Below are 25,376 nucleotides of genomic sequence, written 5' to 3' on the forward strand. Positions count from 1 at the left end.
GCGTATGTGCATTTCCATGTGTATGTGAGGAGGCAGTATGTATGAATCAGCGTGTAGGGGTATTAACAACATGCTGGTATTTAAAATGCTCCTCTAACAATGGGTCTTAAGTTTCTAGCCAGTGCCCACAGTCTGTCTGCTAATGGTACCAGTCCACTCATTTACCCAGCAGGATGGAGACACTCCAATGGCTCCAGTGCCAGGAAATGCCAAATATCATTAAATAGTCCTATGGAGCCCCATATAAATGCCACATCTGCCTGTAAACCACTTGTTTTTTTCGTGTGCAGGAGTGTCTGATAGAGATTTCCAGGACCTTGACAAACCCTCTTTGCAAAAGGGAAGCGGATATGTCTCTGGGAACATCTCACTCAAAGTCGTTTCGTCTAAAGGTCATTGAGTAAATGTGTCTGAGCAAGTTCAAACACTGTCCAAGGCATTTTCAGGGAGATACAATCACAGCTGCATGCAGCCAGGCCCACATGTGGCACTCGGCTTGAAGGACAAAGGGCTCTAGAAGAAATTGATAGATTAGAAAAGGGCATGGTCAGTCATTTGTCTTTTGTTTTCCCTATCGGAGCCCCTCAGTGTTGCCGTATTGCCAGGGACAACATTATAAAGCATGAAAGATTGCCTAGCTTATGGGCATTTATGGCAAGTGTAAGTATTTCAACTGTTTTTCACGGCTGAGTGAGTTGCCCTTTAGGATTGCAAAGATGCCTCAGAAAGGCATTTCTACGCCCAGGCTCCAGAGAATGCAAGATGTGGCATAAGGCAGGGGGCTTTGGCAGCCAGAGAGCAGCTCAGTCTCTGTCCGTCATTGTCCAGACGTCTGAGCGAGCAGTGAAAAACGCCCTCGCTGGTATGAATAAGGGTGTGGGAGGTGGTGTCGGCTGTCCACAGAATTCAAACTCTTCATATCCGTCTCATCCCTAACAAGATGAACCTGTAAAATTAGCCTGCTGAAATGGGTAGTAGTTACGGTGGCAGAGGGAGCGCCGTGACAGGGATATTTGTCAAGAATTGGATTAAAGCAGATGGCTTTCTGAAACCTCAAACCAGTGTGATTAGATTTTCACCGTTGAACACTGATTGAAGGATGATTGCATTAGATGACAGCAGGGCGGAAAAGTACACAGGAAAACAAGCTCTATGTGAGCAATGTGGCAGGATCGTAATTCTCTCTGCCCTGTTGCTTGCACATGGATTTCTTTACCAAACCATTGTCCTCACTGATCAAGGATATACCTCAATGCCCTCCGAGGAATGTGTTTGTTTTGCATTTTATTTCATCCATATGCCAGTTGTTACATTTAGATGCTAGAGATGCCAATGTCAGCCTGTTGGTCTGTTGTTCAGTCCCCTCCTTTGTTCCAGACTGGAATATTTCAACAATTATTGAATGGATTCCTGTGAAATTTGCTACAGATATCCATGGCCCACACGATTATCCTAGTGACATTGCTGATTCCCTGACGTTTACTCTAACAGGTCAAAGTATTTACGTATCCAGTGAAATATCTTAACATTAGCTAGATGGCAAAAAAAATTACATACAAATAATGGTTCCCAGACACCATATTCCAGTGACCTTTGGACCACCACCACCAGGTTTACATCTGTAATTTTGAGCGTCTCTAAGTCTCGACAATGGTTGGATGGTTTCCCATGAAATTTAGGACTGACATTCATGGGCAAACCCAATGAAATTACCATCAGTCTGGGTCGTACCTTGTGTTACTTAATGAATGATAGCATGCTAACACGCTAAACGAAAATGGAGAACATGGTATACATTACCAACTAAAGGTGAGCGCTCACCTCAGGTATACAGCCTTTAAGCTAGCAGGGATGGACTTGCGTTTCCCTGTACCATACCAAAATAGTATACAGTAGCCTATGCTAGGATAACGATGACCTGGACAAATAAGAAAATTCAGAGGTTTAGTAGCCTATACTAGTTCTCTTAGTATACTGGGGTTTTTTTCAGTTGCTATACAATAAAAAAGAAATTGATGCTAATATTTTTTACTTTTTTGTGTCATCCACAATTCATTGCAGCTGTGGGAAGCGCCGCGATTCCCTTTTGTACATTGCATTATGGGGGAACAGTCTCCCTCAGCAGCAAACTCAAAAATCAAAGTGTTTTAGTCTGAATAGTGAGTGTATTGCTGCTTAGATTTCCTATGTAGGATGGCTTTGGGACATATCTTTAGTCTTGTTGTCTGATCATGAATTCATTGGATAAAAATGTACAGTCACAGAAGCCTGTTCTTAATGCTGGAGTCTGTAGAGCTCACTGTATTCAACATTCGTGGCAGCTTTCTCCAAGCGAACAAGTGGACACGAATGATGTGCAGTCATAGCCAACCACAAACAAGCCTGAGGCAGGAATTGGCCTTTTTAAAAAATGCCTCCATATTGTTAAATCAAGGATTTTTTTTCTCATTCAGATGCTGGTCGAACTTTTGGCATCCCAAATGAGAGTATCAAAATGTGAGCATTACCAGAGTCTTTTTTCGATGTATCTTCCTACAAAAGAACAGAACGGTGTAGGAGTTAAGCTGCCTGTGTATAATTTCCCTCATATTTGCCAGTGTGTTTGCATATGCATAGATGCCGAAAAAGATTCATCAGATAGACTTTGCAGCCAGGGGAGTGATGGAGTTGAGGGGATGCGAGGGTGCTGTTTATTATCGTAACCCAGCGAAGGTCCAGGGGCGCAGCAGAAGATGGAGAGCAGTAGAGAGATACAGGGGTCCCAGGGGCGCCAATCCTGCCTCCCTCAGCTGTTTTACCACTGCGCTGACAGGCGGCATACTCTCGCTCGGGGACTGGAGAAACCCCACTTTTATAGTTTCCAGTGGAATTTAATAACCTCCTAAAGCCATTCCCTTTTACATAAGACAGTAAATTAGCAGAGAAAGAACAGCAGTAAGGCAGTCTATGCAGATATCCAATTTAAGCAGAGATCTTACAGTGATTTATGGGCTTGGTGACTTTGTGAAATTAAGTGAAAGAAACTTGGGGTTGAACCAAAGGTTTATCTCTGTCATCTAGCTGAGCTATCACCCTGACTTTTAAGAAAATTGAGCTTTCTAGTGTGGGAAAAACACTCCCTGCTTGGATCAAAACAGAGCCTATTCTTTCCTTTCTAATCAAACAGCACAGTTTAAATGCAGGTCAGATAAAAAAAAAAGATGAGGAATGTTTACGAAGTAATGAAAAGCAGTTCTTAGATGATTCATTTTTTTTTATCTCCCTAAAACTGCTCTGATTAAAACCTCACTTGTCGCTTCCTATCACCCTTCATTGAATATGCAAGTTGAATGAAATGATGTTCTGTTGAGCTGTAATTTCCTTCTTCCGCCAGGGGAAGGAGGGAGCTACTCATCATATGGGGCATGCTTTAATACACTCCTCTCAATAGATATTAACCACTAGGCAATTGCAGAGGCAATGAAACATTTGGGCCATTCATTTCAGATGAAGACAGGAGATTTCTCCACTTCGTTCCACAAATGTTTACCCATGAAATTGCAATGAGATGGGATATGACAGATCAGCGGCGGCTGAAAGCGCTTTCCTGTCAAAAAGCTAACGTTGCGAAAAGACCTTTAGATTGATTATGACAACTTTGGTTCGCCGCCATTTAGAATCAAACTGCCACTGCTGGGTGTTAAAGCCATTCATTACTTCTTATTTCAATCCCTTTACGATCCAGCTGAAGGTTTAGTGTCCTAATTATTTCGTAAGGTCAATTCTGCCTACTTTAATTGGACTGATGTCTGCCACATATATCTATTAAGGTAAATGTAAATATTTAAATATTAATACGTTCAATAAAGATATTACGGGCTCCAGATGTCGGTCTTGCATATTTAACATTTCAGTGACAATGGATTTGTGCAACACATTCTGTGAAAGCTGTGAATTTCTCTATAACCCTAGCTGACAGTGAGAGGTAACATGAGGTACATGAGGTAATCACTCAGAATAACTGTTTCCCAGCTCTTACCGTTCCCCAGTAATCTGAGCCAAAATAAACCCAAAGTCTCATTGTGATGGAAAAGTCCAAACAGAGCAAACCGAGAAGAGCGATGCAAGGAGAGCAGAGGCTCATGGGAGGTGACCTGTGCTCTGCCTCGTAATGAGACTTTATCCCACTTTTTCACTGCCTGGCCTGCTTTCTACATTTGCCAGACATGTGCTAAATGATGTTCCTGTTGCTGCTTGCCACTTATACGATCATGGTACCACCGGTTCTGAGACAAGTAAGGTCTGGAACTGGAGCATAACAAGGGTTTTGCATTTTCAGTCCATCAGATGAGGATGAAAGGATTTTTTTTTTTGTCCTTCCTTGAAGCTGAAGCTCTGTAGAGTTTAGTGCCCATCAATACCAGCAAAATCTCTTTTTCTGTTGTTGACGGGGAAGATTGACCTGAATTGTGAATCACTAGAGTTAATCCCTCCTACGTTTACTATATGAAGAGCTGGATTTCCCAAGCCGGCCTCATACAGACCATCCTGGAAGCTAACAGTGTGGATTAAGCTGCACTCTGCATCAGGTTGATGTCTGTAGATGTGTCTTATTTTGAATCATTCCTGTCGCCGAACTTAACTGTTACAGGGAACAGGAACACCCAAGGGTCACAGCAGCAGATGGAAATATTAATGGGTAAGTAGGTAAAACCTTGAGAATTAGAAGACTGTATACATTTTGTACATTTTGTACATTTCGTACATTGTATACATGTATACATTTATTCCACGGCTTTGTTGAATAGTCTTCTAATTGGTCAATTATGGCATTCTACAGTATTTACCGCTGATATACAGACCATTGCTATGGGCACAGTTCTGATCAAAGACTCTGCACCCTTTTTAAGCCATTATTTGGTTTATATTATTGATTTTTTTTAGTAAGTAGCCTCTACATTATCCCTTACAGTACATTCATACGACTATAAAGAGGTCATGCATAAGATGCTACTAAATATAAACATACCAACACAAATAGTAAATATAAAGTGTTAAGAGACCAATAAAGACACAAATAAATCGAGGAAAACTAAAGTTGCATTAAAAAGTTCAATACAAAAATTGCATTGAGTGAATGAGATTGGTGTTGGGTAAAGCGTCTTGTGTCAGACAGCAGCATTAGCATCTTAAAATGCATTTATTTAACTTGTAGGAGCGAAATCATGCGTGTTAAGTGCCAGTCTCTACCCACTAAAAAACCTGTTCCCCTTACAAAATAAAAACACTCCTGTTCCCTTTCGGTCCCAGAAAATAATCTCAACACTGACTCCCCTTCCTGTTTATCTAGCAGCGTGTGCTGTTAGCCTAGCCCCCGGGCGATGGAGCTAATATGGCTAATCCAGTATACCTCAGCCAGACAGACCTTTTTTGGTAAGAGGAAATGAGGAGGAGTCAAAGTCCGACAAGATGGCGGCTCCCAGGGGCGAGTACTATTGGATCAAGTTTAGAGAACGGGCCTGGACGGAGAGGCTACCTCCATTTTATATACAGTCTATGGTCGGAAGGTATGTTCCAGGGGTTCAGCCGTAATCGTTCCTTCTCTCAACTCAGGACCACACCAACCGGAAGACTGTGTCAGAGCAGGTACGTTTCTCAGTATAACTGCAAAAGCTTAACTTCTATTAAATCCATCAGCTGATCGTGAATTGTAAAGAGAGTGATCTGATCTGGGGAAGCGATTCATAGCCTGTAATATATACATCATTACGTAACCATGGTGCAATAAAACATAGGTACATCAGCATGTGAGTGTTGAGATTTATATACATCATAAAGAGAAAAGTGGTTACACACAGTAGTTCATTTAAGCAGTGCAAACGTATATAATAGCAGCTCCACAGCTTTGTTTGCATCGACTTGGAGAAACCACTGAGAACCTTGTACCAGTCCCTTGTATTTGCCCTCTTTTCCTTCAGTGATGCATTCGACAATGAGTCATCAGAAAAAAGTATAAGTGGTGGTTTCCTGTGAAAAAAAGAAAAGAAAATGGCCCTAGCTGCCGAGATTTCACTTATTGCTTTGTGGACTACTGTTCTGAAGCCATGAGTTTGGCCTTGGTCCTCGCCATCTTGGTAGTTTGGAGCCAAAAGTGATCATATAAGAGAGCTGGGCTGGGGAGGATCACGCAGTCAATGACAATACCTAGTACCTAGCAGTATGGATTTGTATTGCTAAGCCTCTACCCTGATTCACAGGTTGCTCTGTAGCATTTCACTCTAAATGGGACCATCACTTACAAAATGAACATCATGCTATATTGAAGAAGATTTGAAACTAGTAACTGAGACCATGAACTCATTAGGAAAATGTTTACTAAGGTAATAAATCAAGTGAGAAGCATGCTCATTTTCTCATTGACTTCTACCAACGGACATCTTAGAGCCAGTGGTCTCGTCCCTGATGGACATTAGAAAGTTTGAGGCAATTCCGCATTGGCTTCACTTTATAGGCCCCGGAGGCTGCGTCCATTTTGGTTTACAGTCTGTGGTTGCACCTAAAGTCTGATGAAGTCTAGAGTATGAGAAGAAATGGAGAAAGGACGCTCCCCTGTGCTGACCCCATGTCCGACACACGACCCGTTGGTGAGGTAGTCGATAGAACCTCATTCGTCCCTATAGGGTTAACTAAGGCACAGAGACTAAAGAAACCTGCGATTTGAAATACTTTATCATCTTAAAATGATCTATTGAAGTGTTTCTAAAGCAAAATGGAAATGTGCATCTTTTTATCCTCATTAATTTTTTTTTAAAACCTGCGACTGGAATGCTGCAATTACTCACGTATCCTTGTTATTGTTTATGAGACGCCGTGAAAGAACGGAGTAAGCGAGGGCTCGGAGCTGCTGACTCGCTATCAGACGCAATCTTTCTTTGCCGCTCTGTCAGCCATTAGTCTATAATTTATGCCTTCACACTCCCAAGGCCTTCTGCTCAAAGCGATGGCATTGCTGTATGTGAGAAAGTTTTCTCTTTCAGTCTGTTGATGACTGTACATTGACTGATAAACAAAAACGCTGATGAATTGAATGCCTCTTCAGACACACTGCAGGTGTTCAAACAAAAAGAGGAATAAAAAGCTCCCGTTGGAGTGGATATGCGAAGTAAACACTTTGCCAATGAAATGGGATGCACACTCTTGAGATAGACAAACATTTCTGACCATTGCCAAAGAGAGACTAGATACCATCTTTGAACTCACCTGTGAAGTTTCGATGACTGTTTCTTGCATGGTTGCGAAGCTATTGCCATGACAGAGAGATGTAAAAGTATATAATATAGAAAAAGATATTAACGTTACAAGTTCAGAGCAAGTGCTCCAGAAGTCTGGTGGTAACGTAATATAAAAATCCTCAAACTCTGCTTAGGGAGGAGGCCGGGGGTGGATGGTTTGGTCAAACACACACAAACGACCAATATATTTACCATTCGATTCTAAAGAATTTAAGCACGGCAGAAAGACTGCGACATTGTTCCATCAGCAGCATGGATTTCTAAAGTACGATTCTGAATGCTTTCACAAACCTGGGGGGGTTTTAAACTGGCACTAACATATAAGCAATTGAGTGAGTGAACACGTAAAACCGTCATATAAAGTTGTCCGGCACGCTGGAGCTCTTATTTATTCCACGCCGGCTGCTGAATAGGCAGCACAGTACATCAATAACAAATTGAACTTGAGGGCAGGCATGGACTGTCACACGCGACTGCTTCCTAACCTAATGCAGCTGAAGTCTATTTTAATCCAACCCAGGGTTGTGAATAATCCCTGCAAATTAATTTTTCATCATAGTGTTTCAATTTGAAGTGTTATTGACTGGGATAGACGGAGGGGAGGTCAAAGTCTACTGAGGATTCCCAGTTAAAAAAAATCCCTTCTGTTTATTTGAATTCCTCGAAGGCCGTATTCGCTATACTAAGCACTACTTTCTAGCACAGAAGCCACATTTTCTCAACAGCGTCTCTTGATGTGGCTGCAGGCCTTTTCATCACTGAGCTGTTTTTAACGCACTGCAGAGTGAGAGTCCGACTCTAAATTAGTGTCCTATATCCAAACTCATTAAGGCTCCAACCAAACAGATCTGTGCCACAGCGTCTACAACCTGCTGTGTGTGTGTGTGTGTGTGTGTGTCTGTGTGTGTGTGTGTGTGTGTGTGTGTGTGTGTGTGCGTGCGTGCGTGTGTGTGTGTGTGTGTGTGTGTGTGTGAGAGAGAGATTATGAGCTCTATAATTCAGGCTTGTTTATTTGGTAATCTGTCTGTGTGAGGATTTGGGCAACTATCTTCACGGTGTTTCCATGAGGCAGTATGTAAATAAGATTTGCAGACACTTTAGCGTCAGGCGGGGCTGTGCGGTGCGGTGTTAGACACACACGACAGTGAGCGGGAGTGAAAACGCCGCGTGTATTCCTGCGGTGAAAGAAGTGACAACAGAAGCACAGTCGAAGACGTTTGGGCCTCATATTTGGGTGATGCCGGTCTTAGTCTATTGATTTGTGCCGGGGTTAAAAGGTCCCGTGCTGTCGGCAGCTACATCAATACTTACACACAAGAGACAAAAATAATATGCAATATTTTCTCTGCTAATCCAGATTATCATTCTGATATTTGCCTCCTAATCGGCACACTTAATCTTTGGATCATAATGCCATGTGTTGTGTTGCACCATGTTTTTGTCTTCTCTGTATATGATTATTAAATTGATGGCTCTTCAGTAGAGACTGCACGTTCATTATGATAGCAGCAAATCATGTTTTGCAAAATTAATAAGCAAATATTTTATGGATGCTGGGGGGGTAAATGTTGTTACAATACAGCTCCCATTCTAGAAATGAAATATAGATAAGCAGAGAGAAATTATAGGAAAAAGAAAGTGTGTTAAAATGGTGTTTTACATTGTGTTCTACTGTGTTTCCACAGCCTCAACAATACTCGTGTTTGTACAGTAAGTGATTAAGGGGGGATTCACACATCCGTTCGTCATTTAGTTTAGCTCACAAGTCACAAGATGCCGTACTCAAAACAGCTGTGTGATGTCTTCGGTGGCTCTGGAGGGAGCTTTTCAAAGTCTGGAAATCTCAGCTCCAGCTTCCAGACCTAACATTTTAAACAGAAAGCCTGCGTTACAAACTCAACATGTGCAGTTTTGGAAGACACGGGCGTTTGGGAAGAGAGGGGATCTAATAGACTCTACACAAAGATGGGCGGCTTGACAGCTCCCCAAAAAGTGAAGTCAAAGCATCTTGATCACCATACTGGCTGCAGTATAGGTCATAAACCCCCGCCCCCTCCAAAATAAAAAAGTCTGACTCTAGTAGATAGATAGATAGATAACTTTATTTTGCCCAGAGGGGAAATTAGGTCATCGTAGCAGCGGTACAAAGCAATCAGAAGTACTAAAAAATAAAATACAAAATATGAACTCGATAAGAGTACAGTATCGCAGAAAAACACTATATTACAATATACTATGTGGAATTTTAATGTGCAAGAGAGAGAAAGGTGCATTTCAGTGATAGGTTACTTTGAATAGTGTGCGTTGCTTAGTGTTGCTGTGAAGCGTTGTAGAGTCTGACGGCAGCAGGTAGGAATGATTTCCTGTTCTGTTCTTTAAGGCAGCGAGGTCGAAGGAGTCTGTTGCTGAAGTTAGGCAAGGCAAGGCAACTTTATTTGTATAGCACTTTTCATACACAAGGCAGACTCAAAGTGCTTCACAGCACAACATGTCATGAATTAAAATGCATTACAGAAAGACAAAGAGAATAAAAACATAGACAATAATCAAAACAGTGCAGACGTTAAAAGTGCAAAGATTTAGCAGAAAGCTAAGGTGAACATAAACGTTAAGTCAAGCTTGTCCAGGGTTTCGTGGAGGGGATGAGAGACACTGTCCATGAAAAATGGGCATTTTTCCCAAAGATGGTTTCTATCATTTTAGGTAGTTTTTAATCATACTGATGTTTTTTTCAGGTGTTTTCCGATAAGTTTGGTTTTAATGAATTATCTGATGCTATTAAAACTTGGTGAAACATCACAACTGACAGCTGTTACATCACTACTGCGCAGCCTCTGGTTCCAAATTTCCAAAATGGCCGCCCCCGTATCCAGGAGATTTTGTCTTCACTTTTGTACAGTGGGAGGAAGTGGAGCTGCGTCGTCCATCATGTATAAACTCTGGGGGACGTAGGATTAAGTGTTTGTGCAGCTTGACCCATAGTTAGGACTAAAAGGCATTACACACTCTGCCGCTTTGATTTAGACCATTCTTTTTTTTTATAAAATGTTTTCGTCCAACAACAAATGTACAGCATGAGTGCAACACTAAATCACTGCAGTAGCGTGCCCCTTTAAGAGTACGGGCAATACTGTATACACAACATGAGTGATGTTGTGTACATGATTGGTGACTCGCTCCCTAATGTGATTGCACAATAGTGGAGTGTCTTTGGCTCAAGAGTAGAGTGGACATTAATCTCAGAGTTGATGCCAAAAAAATAAATAAAAACAAATCCCTGACTCTTCCCGTTGACCTCAGTCGGGACAATGAACTTTGAATTTCTCTGAACTGACGGAGCAGAGCTTAAAAATCAAGGCAATGAAAACAAAATCCTTCGCTGTTGTACAACTGGACCATCACAGTTAAAGATCAAGAGTTTAAAGAATCTTAGAAATACTCCGATTTCATTAATACTCTGTGTCTGAGTCATGTTCCCACATCACAACTGGACCATGAGTGGCTTGAACTCTACAGTTGTGGTGTCATGACGTGCAAATACATACATATGTTCAACTGAGGTTTGATGTGAGAGACTTTCCTTCTGCAGCAGATAAGAGTGAAAATAGCCGGCTAGTGTCAAACTCTGCAGAGTGAAGCTCAAACATGCAACAGAAGTAATAGTTAGTAAAACACGTTCTTGGCTGGAGGGCTGATTTTGCTGGGTAACCATAAAATATATGTCACCACTAATATTATGTATTCTGCATCTTTCAGTGCTGACATTTAATTAAAGCTGCAAAGACGTACAACTCGGTGCTAGTAGCAATTCATGTTTTGAGAAAAATAATGATAATATATCATAATATATATTTGAAGAGCTCTTTTCCAAATTTTTAAAAAATGAGTTTGTCATGTCACTTTGCTGTATACAGAACCTTTTCACTGCTTCATCAATGTTTCATGCCAAATCTCTTTATTTCCTTGTTTAAAATGGTCTCAAGATGCAGTTCCTTTCCAAACCACGACCAGCGCCAAACCTATTTTTAGCCTAAATGCGATACTTCCTCTCGACCAATCAGAATTCAGTGAGCGTGCTATGCGATCCAACATGGCGGCGCTCTGAAGCGGGAGAGTTCTTTTTTTCGTCCGTCCGTTCAACACGCTCAGACTGAGCCATGAACCATTTTGACAAGATACATTGAATATTAACCAAATGTGTGAGTCTGGGTAAAAAATGTAATTTTCCTGAAAACTATTAAAATGGATTTATAGCGTTTTGGAAAAGAGCTCCTCATTTATTAAATACACAGATCCCAAATGCTTTCGAGAAGAGGCTTTGGACTACAATAACTCATTTAAAAAAAACTTATTTTTGATCTTTCAATGAAACAAAGAAAAACTGAAACTCTACAAGTTGCATTTGTTGGAAAGCTCATCAGACAAGGAATCAAAGACTCAAAAATAACAGATCATTTCATCATCATCATCATCATCATCATCATCAGTTTATTCACAAATACCACTTCAAACATAAAGTAATATGATACAGTTGGTATTACAAAGGTAATTGGGTAGAGTGAATGGGTCTCCCAAAGGACGCTAGAAGAGCTTATAGGCGGGGACCCCATGGTTCATGAAAAGGCAGTGGTACAGTCAAAAATATACACAGATTCCACCTGTCAGCAAAAATAATGAGCAAAAGCATGCAAAAGCGCACCAAAACATACATAATTAATACATGACATGCACATACAATCATACACATATGTCCCAGTTGTCCCTGAGGAAACAGATCTATATTAGATATAGCTTGATAGGTGGTGATTTTTTAGTTGTTTTTTGAATTTTTACTCTTATATCATTGTATTTTCCTCAGCTCAGAGCAAAGTCAACAGAGGTAATAATAATATCACTCTATTGATGTTTTGTGCATCATTTTCTCCATCCTAGGGGGGAGATCAGCAGGTTTGGACCCGGTGCCTCGCTCCCTGGCTCTTCCGCGGGGCAGGAAGTGGTAAAGAACCAGACCCTCCGATCTAACAATGGGCTCTTTTACAGCCAGGCCACCCTGCTCCCCGTTAAAAAGGACCTCTGAGTGTCTCAGGTCAGAACCTCAGGTTGGGAAGCACTTTGCCAAAACAGACCTTCACTTTCCACACAATGAAACGGTCTTAATCAAGCAGCGTAATGGCTCCTGGGGGCCCCCTTTCTCCGTGTCGGGGCCCAGAGGCTAATGGGCGGAGACCTGTTAGTGTGCCTTTTTTGAAAATCCTCCCAGGTCCCTGCTGTGATGCGTACTGCAGAAGTAGGCTGGGGGCGCACACGCGTCGCAGCGCCACGCACAAACACACACACACACACACACACACACACACACACACACACACACACACACACACACACACACACACACACACACACACACACACACACACACACGCTCTAATACACCATTTCCACTGGAGCTTGGCACAGAGACGCAGCGCCACGACCACTCCGGCGTGTCTCTTTTGGTACGGACTGCTGAAACTTCTGCGCAGAGAGGCGGATAGATCCATCTAGCTCGTCCCACATAGTGGATTGAATTCACGCTTTCTTTTCTCTTTTTTCCCCTTTTTTTCTCTCCTCCTCCTCCTCCTCCTCTGGTTTCGTGTTACAAAGCCTCGGGAGGGAGTTGCGTGGAGAGCCAGTTCCTCTGTGTAGAAACTGAATGACAGGATCATATGGCTCGATTTGCCTTATAGTCCAACCATTTTTCTTTTAAAAATAAAAGAATAAGAAGAAATAGGAAAAGAGAAGAGAGAAGCCGCGCGCGCATTCATCTGACACTGATGAGGATGTGGAATAATCTGTAACTACAATTCAAAAAACAAGTCCGAGATAACGGAGAGAGAGGAGCGAGGGGGGGTGAGGGAAAAGGGATACTGGATCTGTCGTCAGAGAAAGACGGAGAGGGGAGCGCAGGACGCGTTGCCCGTGATCATCACCACCATCGGCGCGATAATAAGGTAAGTTTGGAGCGTTATTTGTCGTAATGGTGGTCGCAGGGGTGTCTGTGAGGAGGCTGGATTAAAAGTAGAGGAAGGGAGCAGAGGGGGAACACTGATCCCGATCCCGATCCGGAGTCTCTGGATCTCCAACTGTTGCAATGAAGCCCCCTTTCTTTGGAAATAGGACGCCGTCCGACAACGCGCCGTCTATACGGGGGCACCGGGGCACCGGGGGCGCAGTGGCTTGTCCTTTTTGGGGGCTCGATGCGATGCAACTTTATTATCTGTATTACGCGCAGTGTAAACACGGCGCACTGCGGTCACCGGTAGTTGGAAGGGAATCAACTCCGGGCTTTCACTGTAGTCTGTCTACTACAGTGTACTGCTCCACGATCACAGCCCATTGAAACAATACCCCACATGACATGCTGTTAGGGCTGATATAATTATACCAATGCACCACTTCAAGGGGGAACACTTCATATTTCATTTTTGCCTGTGATGTTTCTATGTCTGGGGTGTCTGCGATGCTTCATGAGGAACTTTCAGGAACCTTTCTCAGCTTGATCAGGCATCTGTATAATATCCTGTCCATAATTCTGACTTGCTTTGAGACTTCTGTGTGCTGCCTGAAGAGAGAGGCTGTAATAGTTCATAGATACACCTCTATGCCTGTATCCTGTGCTCACAATTGGTGATTTTAGAGTTGGGGAAATATACACCATGATAGTTATATGGTAGTTATATGACAGCCCGCATCTACCTCCAATGAGGCAGTGAGTCCCATAAAATGCTGCCTCTATTTCCTGCTTAGTCAAATTGAGCTCTCATTGTTACAATAATCCACTTATTTGAGATGTAACTCTGGACTTTTTACCCCTTCTGATTTATTTGACTTAATGAAGTAAGTATTAGCTTCAGTCGAGTGATTATTGTAATTACTGAGGAGGAGGGAAGGCGTCCATGCTGGACAGCGAGCAGGGATTTGTGTAGAAGTAGTGGTTTAAGAGGAGGAGTGGGGGGTCTGCCTGGTTTTCCTTGTCTTTTTTTTAACAAGCTGGATGGTGCCAATGCCAGTTAACTCTCAGACTGTAAGCTCCAGGGGGAGTATGGCCCTTTAAAATAAAGACACTTATAAGGGTTGTGGGAGAAGTAAGTGGAGTCATGTGGCATGAGGATGACTTAATATGAGTGTTATTGTGCCTGAGGATCCACTTTCTGCTTTGATATTTGTGTCATTTTCTCGTGAAGTTTGTCGTGTCGTTTGTTTTTCATAAGGTTGGCGAGCGGGCGTATTTTCTCACGTCACTGTGTCATTTGCAAAGATTAATGAAAGTAATAAAACTGTGAGAATTCAGCGTTGAGCCCCGGGTTGACATTTGCAGAGAGACGTGGCGGAGGATAATCCTACGGAAATTCACTTTGCTCACCTTTTAATTTGTAAAATCAAGTTCGCAGACCTTTGAGAATCAACATAATCCTTGATATGAATACACAAGAGAAGATTATACAAGACTGGTGGACTAGTTTGGTTGTTAAAGCGTTCCTCCTGACATCCGCATTATTCCCAGTCAGGAAAAAAAAAAGCCTTGAAAATCCTGTTTTATCCAGGGCAGTTGCAACAAAGACACACACACACACACACACACACACACACACACACACACACACACACACACACACACACACACACAGACACACACACACACACACACACACACACACACACACGCATACAAACACACTGCAGCCCTCTGGCCCCAGATGTTAATGCCTCCATTGAGAGAGCCACAGGACTGCTGCCGACTCGATCTCTTCATTGTCGCACAGACAATGGACTCCACATCCTGATGGCCGGCCTCCTTCCCATCTTTCCTCACACACGCCTCATGTTCCTCACACACACACACACAAACTTACAATTAAACAGCATGCAGTCATGCAGACAAAGGACCTCATGCACCTTACATACATGCTTTTACAATAGGGGTCAGGCATACACATGTGCAGCTTCACACACACACAGTAAACAGTTCAACTTTCCATCCAGTTTCTTTAAGCCTTCGTCTGTTATTTACAGCATGTGTGTGTGTTTATGCGTGCCCCTCCGGGTGTTGTGACGGACGTGTTCCTGCTGCTGTCCACTCGTAACCAGCGATTACTTTCATAAAAGACTACGTTGCTGGTTATTTTCTCCATTGAGTGATCCTTTGTTTGTCTGTATATGTCAGAAAATAAAATGCTCATCAAAGGTACTGAGAGAGAGCGACAGACGACGTCTTTTAATGTCTTGTTCCAAAGATGTTCATTTTACTATCATATAAAAGAGAACCTGCACATCAGATGCAGAAGCTGCTTGTAAAAAGCTCTTTTTTGTAGTTTTATGTTTTAAAGTGACTTGAAATGATGAATCAGTTATCAAAATAGTTGCTGATTCATTTTCAGTTTTTTGTCGGCCTATGCGTTTGCCCATCTGTGTGCATGTGTGCACATATGTGACATGTGTTTTGACACCAAAGGGCCAACATTGCATCATAGCCGTTACATTGCCACTGCACCAGATGTCTCCGTCCTGCTGCATGTGTTTAATTGTCATCTCTGTGTCACATGCATCACATCAATGCAACGGATACTGTAGCCCACATGGTGAGCAGCTGAATGCACAGTGAAGTAGCGTGATAACGCGATGATTTCTGATGATGTAACACAAAAGCTTTGTATACAGGAACACACACACGGAGCGTTCAGTCCGTGTTCATGTTGGCTGTGGTGTTGTGGTGTTTTGTCTTTGCGTATGGATCTGAACGATAATGTATTTCTGATGGTGGGTGAGGCTTTTTTTGCACATCCTCCGCTGAGCAACAGTTGATGTGCCAGCTTCCCACAGTAGGCTTTTTTTTTAATACCCTTTTTAATCCACCAACGATTTAATTCCTTCTCTGTTTGCATTTTGTTCCTTTTGAAACTCTTTCAGAAGCAGATTTGCTATTGTTTTTGCTGTTTTGAACCGCTCTGTTTCCTGCTGAGTTGAAGGGAGTTCACATCTCTGGCCATGCCCTCTCTGTTCTTTTGCTGCATGAGTGTGTGTGTGCATGCGTGTGTGTGTGTGTTTGCATGAGCGTGTGTGTGTGTTTGGGCTTAAACGTGGGTTTGTGTCGAACAGAGATATGGTTCATGGCAGCCCAGATGCAAGGTCTGGAGAGCAGAAGCAGATGGGTCATGTGTGTGCGGTTGCGTGTGTGTGTGTGTGTGTGTGTGTGTGTGTGTGTGTGTGTGTGTGTGTGTGTGTGTGTGTGTGTGTGTGTGTGTGTGTGTGTGTGTGTGTGTGTGTGTGTGTGTGTGTGTGTGTGTGTGTGTGTGTGTGTGTGTGTGTGTGTGTGTGTGTGTGAGCAAGCTGGAGGGGAACAGCGGGAGGTGGGGCAGGGCTGGACAGGCTGATGTTTAGAGTAGATGGAAGGGAAGAGGCTTGTTTACAAGACCATCATGGTAAATGGGCTTTGGCAGGGCGCAGGGTCAAAGTGATACAAACCTTATGTTTTCATGCTTTCTGTGCGTTTCTGTGCGTATGTGTCTGTTATAGGATTGCTATTAGTTCACTATCATGGACCCTGATACCTATAGAGACAAGGTATTGTGTTGTGTACGTGTGTGTGTTTTGAGCATGTGTGATATGTGCACAGCTGTGGACTAAAAATGACACCACAACGTGAAGTCTGTCTTGTTAAATCAACTTCACACACACAAACATGTAGGATACTTACACGTTAGCTTTCATTTGTCATCAGCACATTCATGTTGTGTCTTGTGTAACCACTCAATAGTTTTGGGCAAAATTCAGACCAAAAGCCATGAACCTTGTAGCTTCCTCTACGGATGTTGCTTTTTGTCCTTCCTCACAAAATGCTGCGTGTGTCCTGTGACGTGCCCTTATTTTTCGTTGCCTTTCCTGCACAGGATAAATGTGTCGGAAGGCCCCTTTTCTTGGGTCATTTTAATGACCTTTCAACCCTTCCGCCATCTGCTATTTTAAATAATGCCTTACCTCAGTCCTGTCTGCATGTCTGTGCCCTAAAGCAATATTTCTTTGTGCTGTAAATCAATCCAGGAGGAAATCTGCTGTGGCCCAGATAGCTCAACACACTGCAATTCAACAAAGCATATGCAAGCGGACAAGTAGTATACCAGCAGTATGTACCAATTCGGCTAAACTATAGTATGTAATACGCTGTATGTAAATAAAAACAAAACCTGCAGTATGCTAAAAAAAAAAACGGATGTCGTATTGATTCGTAAAAATCTCCAGTATGCAATCGGACCAGTGTACGTCATCTACTGCATCCCACAATGCAAAGTGCCGGACCGGCCAATCAACAGGTCACAAAAGCTAAGGCTAAAAACAGCAGGTTTTTAACACATCTTGCAGCTGTGTCATCACTGAATTTACTTCATATAACTTTTTACGTGATAAATCAACTGTTTACATTTTGAATATTGGCAATTTCATGAAAATTTATGGCGAAATAAAAATTTGCTCTAGGGCTTTACGACTTGAGCTCCACAAAGGTAGAGCAAGCTAGCGGGCATGAGCTTGCCGGTCGGACAGTCAGTGCGTTCACATGCAGTTTAAAAACCCGATTGTAAGGGCAACCTCTGGTTTCTCAGACACCATGTAAACATCACACCCCGGGTAAAATCAGAGTTCTCATACCCAGGTTTACAGACCTAGAGAACTCCTACAGTACCCCAATTTCTAATGGATGTAAACAGCGTTCCTGGATTACTGTCTGGTTTCTCGTCTGCGCATGCTCCCCACTCCGCAGCACTGGCCTTTGACACAGAAATAGAATAAACCAGGAAGCAACGGCGCCGAAAACAATGTGAAATAACAACAATAGAGCGTTACCTTTAAGCAGAGGGACGACTTTGCCATGGCAACTAACATCACTACCAAGAAGACCCGTTTCTGTCGTGATTCTGTCCAAAAGTCGGCCATTTCCCTCCCGCTTGTGTTTTAGTCAAAGAGGAACCGGAAAATAAAGGCGCATTCAGATCAGCTGTATGTTGGCAGAGCGCCACCTACTGTACCGGAGGTCGAGTTACTCCGTCATTTTCCCCATTCAGCCCCCTCTCATGTATACGTGGGGCTCTTCAATAATCTGATTATTACCTTAACCGGGTTGAGGCCATTTTGGGGTTACTGACGTGCATGTAAACGCACTGACTCGCTCTGTCAGTCCCCTGCTGTGAGCTGGCTGAAGTCTGGAGCTCTCACGAGAGAGATCTCACAGTAAAGAGGCTTTCATTCCATTAACAGATGGTTTATTTAAATATTACAACACAAATGTTCATTACGAGATTAACGGTAACTTGTGCTTAACTGCCGTTTGTGTTAAAAAAGCTCCAAAACTGCCGTTAACAAATCCTACAGCCGGCTGTGATGTTCACCGACCACAGAGCAGCGGACAGTGGCGAGGGAGAGAGCAGATGCTGACGGGGCAGAGAGATGTCGCTCTTTGAGACACGTGTAAATTAATCATAAAATGTAACATTATATTCATTAAACATATCAATTAGAACAGCGACAGTGTAAAATGCAGTGTGCATGCTCTACAGTGCACACATAACAATGTAAAATGGATAAAGTAAACAAACGTTGGTTATAAAAAGGATAATATGAGATCTAAATAATCTGTATTTGTCAATAATATTGCAATAGTGGTATAAGTTTGTTTTATGTCCAGGGCCTTTGGAGCTCTTAGCTTAGCATCCTACAAAGTAAATCATTTAAGAGATCATGCAACTTCATATACATACTGCAGACTGTGTTTATCTTTAGTATGCAGTAGGTGGTTCTCAATACAGCCTCTGTGTCTCTGCACCATTATTGTAGCAGGGGGATTAATTAGGACACCGTAGTAGCACCTTCTACCTATATATAGTGTAGTTGAGATACGAATACCATACGGAAGTCCTGACAGCTTGATGAAGGGCAAAGTCTCTGAATACGGCCGTGTGCATAAGAGCCTGCTCAGAATCAGCGTGTTTGGGATTATGACACAGTTTATGTCCTGCAGTCTTTTAGTGTCAGATTACGTTTTCTGTATTTGCTGGGGGTTCCTTTATGTGCCACATGTTTTGTGAAATATCCCAATATGTGATAGATTTTTTCACAGCATTTTCTCTAAATGTATGTACGTATGTATTGTCAAAGTGTTGATTTCTTTATTTGCAGCACCGTGAGCTCTTCCAGCTCCTCCTGGCTCATTTTGTGTTTACAAGAATATTTGTAGTATCTCAAAGTTGGTGCAGCTATAATTTATTAATGTTAAAATGCTACAAAAGGAACTTTTAATATAGAACTCAAACTGTGCGCAAACTGAAGTACACACACACACACACACACACACATGCACACAGTGCCCAACCTCCAGCCCCCGCTCAGTGGCTTTAAGACCTGTTGAGAAGTTTCCATCAGGCAGTGAAGATGGATCCAGAGGGTTTTGGCAGCAGCTTTATTTGCAGTTGTTCTGAGACGACGAGCTTTTGCTCTTCTGCAATTTAGCTCTTCCCTTTGAGCCCTCTCCCTCACTCATCCTCTATCTATCTAACCCACTTACGCACACGTATTTCCCCTCTTTTACTCGTTTCGGCTCAATTTGAGTAGCATAATGAGGTCATTTTGCCAAAGTGTAAGCACTATCGCTTATATAGCTCAACTTTAATTGAACAGACAAGTGCATATTCAGCCCATTGTGGATGAAAACTATGCTCGGAGAGAGGCAGGTTGTGTGATCCTTTCGGTGGCTCTAGTACTACCCTGGATGCTTTGGAAGCAGCCCGTTATGGATCTCTCTCTCTTTCTCTCAAATCATTTCAGTTAAATTAAATGAAGTTGTATCGGCGTGATTGTCCAAAATGAATATTATTGCAAAAAATAAAACAAAACAATACCCTTAGAATATAGAAAGCAAGGCAGTAACGAATATATGTCACCCTTTATGAATGATGCAGCCATCCCTTTTAGGTAATCAATAAATAAATAAGCCCTGAGGGAGGAAAAGTGTTTCCAGAAAAGTCGGGCCGGTGGAAAATCCAATATGGTGCCCACTGACATTTTTGGAGGCAAATCTGTAGAGCAAGCACAGTTGGATCCACCACATCTTTTTCACTCTTGCAATGTGTGAGTTGTTTATATCAAAGCTTCTCATTCTCCTCCTCCTCCGTGTCTCAGCTGATCAGTGTCATTTTTAAAAAATGTCAGAATGCTTTGGAGAAAGAACAGATGGAGATCAACCTATAGCTCAGTGCCACGACGTGCTTCTCTTCTGCACAACAAACTCTATCTGCCTCCGTGTGACTCTGGAGGTCCTTAAGACAGTTGGCGGAGCTGCTTTGGGTGGCTCCTGTCATCGTGCATTATTTATGAGTGGAAGAGTGGAGGTGGAGGAGAGCCCTGACCTGCTTGTTTGTTACCAGCTGACCACTATTGGCCATCTGCTGTCGGCCAGCCTCTATATACCCCCCCCCCCCTCTCTCTCTCTCTCTCTCTCTCTCTCAGTATGTATCTCTATGTTGCTCTGCTCTCAGCGGATGCATCTATCAATAGCTGGGTTTCCATCCAATGTTTCATGTGAAAGAGCACACCGAGTTAGAGAGGTTAAGTGGATTTGCTTAGTTGTGATTGAGCACGGTTCAGAAAAACAGTTATAATGAAGACAACTCAAAAATAAATCAGAATGACATGAATTGAAGGCCAAGTTAAAAAAAAAAAATTCAGCTGTGGTTTAAAAATGTTTCATGGAGTATGATATAATTTATATTTATACTATAGAAATACCATGAAAGTATCAAACGTCTTAATCCATAGAGAAATGCACACAGCCTGTATTCAGAAACTGTGCATGAGTACAGCTGTGATGTCACAACTATACTATATTCAGGTAGAAATGTAGGTTGAAATGCAAAAGGCGCAGATGCGTAAGCCCCGAGCTACGCATCTTGCATGAGCAGTGCGTGGTGGCTACCTTGCCGAAACTTTCCACACATGCAGCAGCTGCACCGCAGCACTGCCTGCCTCTTTACATGGAGTTTTGCCCATGGAAATGTTTATAAATAGAAGTAGAACGTTTGATTTAGCACTGTCGCCTCACAGCGAGAAGGTCCCTGGTTCAAATCCCGGCTGGGGCCTCTCTGTGTGGAGTTTGCATGTTCTCCCCGTGTCTGTTTGGGTTTTCTCCGGGTTCTCCGGTTTCCTCCCACAGTCAGAAGACGTGCAGGTGTTTGGTTCATTGATGACTCTGAAATTGCCCGTAGGTGTGAATGGTTGTCTGTCTCTGTTTGTCTCTATGTGTCCTGTGATAGACTGGCGTCCTGTCCAGGGTGTACCCCGCCTCACGCCCGATGTCAGCTGGGATCGGCTCCAGCCCCCCGCGCCCCCGACAGGGACAAGAGGTTGAAGATGAATGAATGAATTTAATTCCATATTAAATGTAATTTATGTTTGTTTAAGATAGAGTAGGGTTAAAATTTGTCCACGGGAGCTAAACAAAAACAGAAATCCTTGCGTTAAATACAAATATCTAATCTGGCTGTGTGGCTGCAACTTGCTAACACGGACACTGAAATAAAAAGCCACAGGTTTGGAGATGCACACGGGCCTTAAGATCCAGAAACGCTGACCAATCAGAGCAGACTGGGCTGTTTCAGGGGGGGGTGAAGGTATATTCAGATAGATAGTATCAGAAAAATCTGTATGACAAAAAATCAGTATGAATGTGTAAATAAGCGTAATATGGGCCTTTTAATGTTTCATGTCACAGTATCTACGTGTACCCAGTAGTATCCATGTCTTTGGCCAATCAAAGTTGTTTTTCTTTATCTCATAACTCAATCAAAGACAGACTGAGAGAGGGAAATCTTCATCATATTAAATACTTGTCCAGTAATTTCCTCTTTAGATAGCAGCTGAACTCATCTTTCCTGTTTCATCGTGTTTCCTGGGGCAGCCCGACTCTGGCTGTAGATGAAATTGTAAAGCTGGATTGGGAAGAGATGATAATGTGCTCGGCCAGAAACCTTGTCAGCGAGCCAACTGGGTTTCGGGGGTAAGGCTTTTTAGTATGTTTTCTGAGGCCCCGACGCGCCTGTTCATCGGCTGCTGGTTGTTTTGTTTGTCCCGACTCAGCAGATGTTTTCTGGCTCAGTCGTCTGCACTGTGTTTTGTGTACAGAGGACCGCCGGAATGGTTGTTTTTTGTTATTCTGGGTTTTGGTGACACGTCAAAGCTGTTTGGACGCAGTGTGAATGCAGAGGTTTCTATTGTTTACTGTCAGTGGCGACATTTCTGTGTGCATGTGTGTGTGTGTGTGTGTAGAGTATATGCTTATGCATATTCAGCTCTTGCTTCTTACTGTTTTTATGCATTGTTTCCTGGGTAGTGTATGCAAATGTGTATGCATTATCAGCGAATGATAAGAGTAAAACATCACGTGTCTCGTGAAGTGGATATCCGAGGATGTGTGAGTTAACGTGTGCGTAAAAAACGATGCAGATGCGGTGGGCAGTAGGGGGTGTGTAGAGGAAAGTAGGCCCCCGTGTTAACCAGAGCATGGTAGTTTGTTTTTATGACAGCCCTTTTTTGGCATTGTTCTGGTCCGATAGAGCTCACCCTCCCTACCGTGGGACTGGCCCTTAGTGGGCAGGAAGTGCCGGGAGCGCGCAGCTTGAGTACACACACACACACACACACACACACACACACACACACACACACGCACATGCACACGTATGGTATTGCAGACTCCAGCACTCACAGCCCCTCCCAAACTATCGCCCCACACTCACACATAAAGTTTTGAAAGGACAATAAAAAGTTGCCCTGCGGCTCACAGGCTAGTAAGCTGCAGTTTATCCAGGAAGGAGCTGCAGCCGGGCTAATGGCCTCTCTCCAGGGTAGGCACTACAGAGGGGCCCATGCAGGCTTATCGGCAGCAGGAGCGCCCCTAAGTGAGCAGCCATGTATACATGGCACTAGAGCTCGGATGTGGGAGTGGCTTCGTTTTTTTGTTTCTGTTGGGTGCCTGAGAGCTACCGTGCCTGTGCCGTGCTGTGACTTGTCATCTTGTCGGAAAAGCCAAAGTTAGTCGTTCGCCTCTCCCAAATGAAAACAGTGTTGGTGCAGTGTAGCACCTCTAATTGGAAATTTAAAACGCTAAGTTAAGCGTTTCACTTCCTAATGGAAACTCAGCTCTTGGGAAGTCTACTCTTTATTGTTGTTAAAATCGATGTGAGACCAGTGTGGCTTTTAGTCCTTTCTAATACCACGGGGCCCTTTTGTAAAGTCTGAAGAGGTTGGCGGACAATGTGAAAAATACTGTTTCATGTCTTAATGAAACAGCATGATTTATAGAGATCCACCGGAAACCCAATGAGGAGTGAGATAGATCTTAGTATAACGACTCTAGCCTGATCTGAGCCCATGAGGAGCTGCTCCTTTTCCTCTTCTACAGTGAAATATGAACGGATACATTGTTGAAGCAGCTGCTAACTCTGCTGCGGCAAAGTAACCAGGCTGTACAGTCTGGTGCCTACGTATCTTGAACCTGCTTCTTTGTTTATGTTGACAACGCCACCTTCCCACCTACTCGTCTGCTTTATGTATTGCCCTCGATAGATGTAAAGACATCCTGCTGAAACAAAGAATACCACATGCGTTAAATACTCTGGGTAAATGGAGATATCGGACTTTTGATCCAAGCAGAAAAGCAGAAGCTGTTTCAAAACTGACAACACTACAGTAGAATGAAGTAAAAGGAAACAAACAAAAAAGACCAGGCCGACATTGCGTCATGGCCAAGGCCGTACCCCTTTCGAGGGATAGAAAACAGAGGATCCTGTAAATATCAGTGCAATTTGATTTGTGTGTTTGGATCGTAATTGTGACATGTCTGCATTTATTTCTTCCTAAACAAACGTTTGTTTTATAGACATGTCTGGTTAATCGTTGCGTGGCCTTGACTTCATTTGAGCACCAAAGATACCTTAATAAAGGAAGGTTGATGGCAGTCGTGTCCCCTCTGTCTTCCCCCATTCAAGTGAATAACTGCACAGCAGCAGCCTTCCAGCCAAGCTAGCTTTCCATCAGTAATAACCATAGGTAATAACTGTCACCATCATCATTTAGACATTTATCATTCACGATGATGTGATATTTGGTCTTTCAGTCACCAATGCATTGTGTATGGAGCAACTTCAGACTTTATACTTACTTTACTTGTCTGGTTTCTGACTTTGAGAGAGTAGCTCATGTATTGACACATAAATATTGATTGATTGATTGACAAACGGATTGATTTAACTTTTCTAGACCATGGAAATTACTTATTAGATTTCTTAATTTAGGTGGTGTTCTCTTTCAAGTGCTTAAGTGATCAAGGGCAACTCAACAATGTTGGGGAGTCAGAAGCCAATCACAAACAGAGAAATGACATAGCTAGGGAGTCTACACATTTAGCCATCGTAGCTACACGGCATGCATTTTGGTGGTGTCAGGGTGGTGATATCATTAGGGGAAATACAATCTATCTATCTGTGGCATCTGCAGTGGGACTCCTGTTAACCCCTTGCACCAAGTTCAGCTTCTTTGATTTACATTCTCAGGGTCTGCTCCCACTCACTTTTATTGAAACGTCACCCCAAGCTTAGCACAATGCTTGCTTATTAGTGTAAGCACTGGTTTGCACCTTATTAGCCTCACCCTGAGTGCAGCACTATAGGATCTCCTTTAAGCCCAGCTGTATCAGCAGCTGCAGCTATAATAGTCCTGTTGTTGAGGTGTTGGTCTGGCTTGTCTAGAGTCTGTGTTTACCCCCTCACCCACCCCTATCCTGCTACAGACTCACCTTTGACCCCCCCTGGCTAGATGCACTCCACTCCCTCCTGCTGCTCTTTTCCAGTCCACTGCTCTCTGCATGATGTCTGGCTGTCTGAGGAGAGGGTTGGAAGATGAAAAAGGAAAGATGCAAAGTGGGATGAGGCCACGGTAATATGACAGAGAAAGACAGAGATTGGATAGAATACAAGGACTGGCGAGAGGGAAAAAAGTATACAGGTTGCCAGGTTTGGTCCACTAGTA

The 25,376-nt window shown here is 43.0% G+C and overlaps 1 protein-coding gene across 3 annotated transcripts in view; it reads left to right on the forward strand.

Moving 5' to 3' along the window:
• Window positions 1-13,190: 13,190 nt before the first annotated feature.
• Window positions 13,191-25,376, forward strand: part of sema4c (sema domain, immunoglobulin domain (Ig), transmembrane domain (TM) and short cytoplasmic domain, (semaphorin) 4C) — a 103,594-nt gene continuing 91,408 nt past the window's right edge. For 2 of the 3 annotated variants that reach the window (XM_083911750.1, XM_083911751.1), the window contains exon 1: window positions 13,197-13,261. The gene's annotated coding sequence lies outside the window, so the exon portion shown is untranslated. Of the gene's footprint in view, window positions 13,262-25,376 lie in introns of all 3 variants that reach the window. The other variant, XM_083911752.1, reaches the window with a different exon arrangement.

The sequence above is a fragment of the Echiichthys vipera genome (genome assembly GCF_963691815.1).
Source record: "Echiichthys vipera genome assembly, chromosome: 4".
NCBI classification, from domain to species: Eukaryota; Metazoa; Chordata; class Actinopteri; order Perciformes; family Trachinidae; genus Echiichthys; species Echiichthys vipera.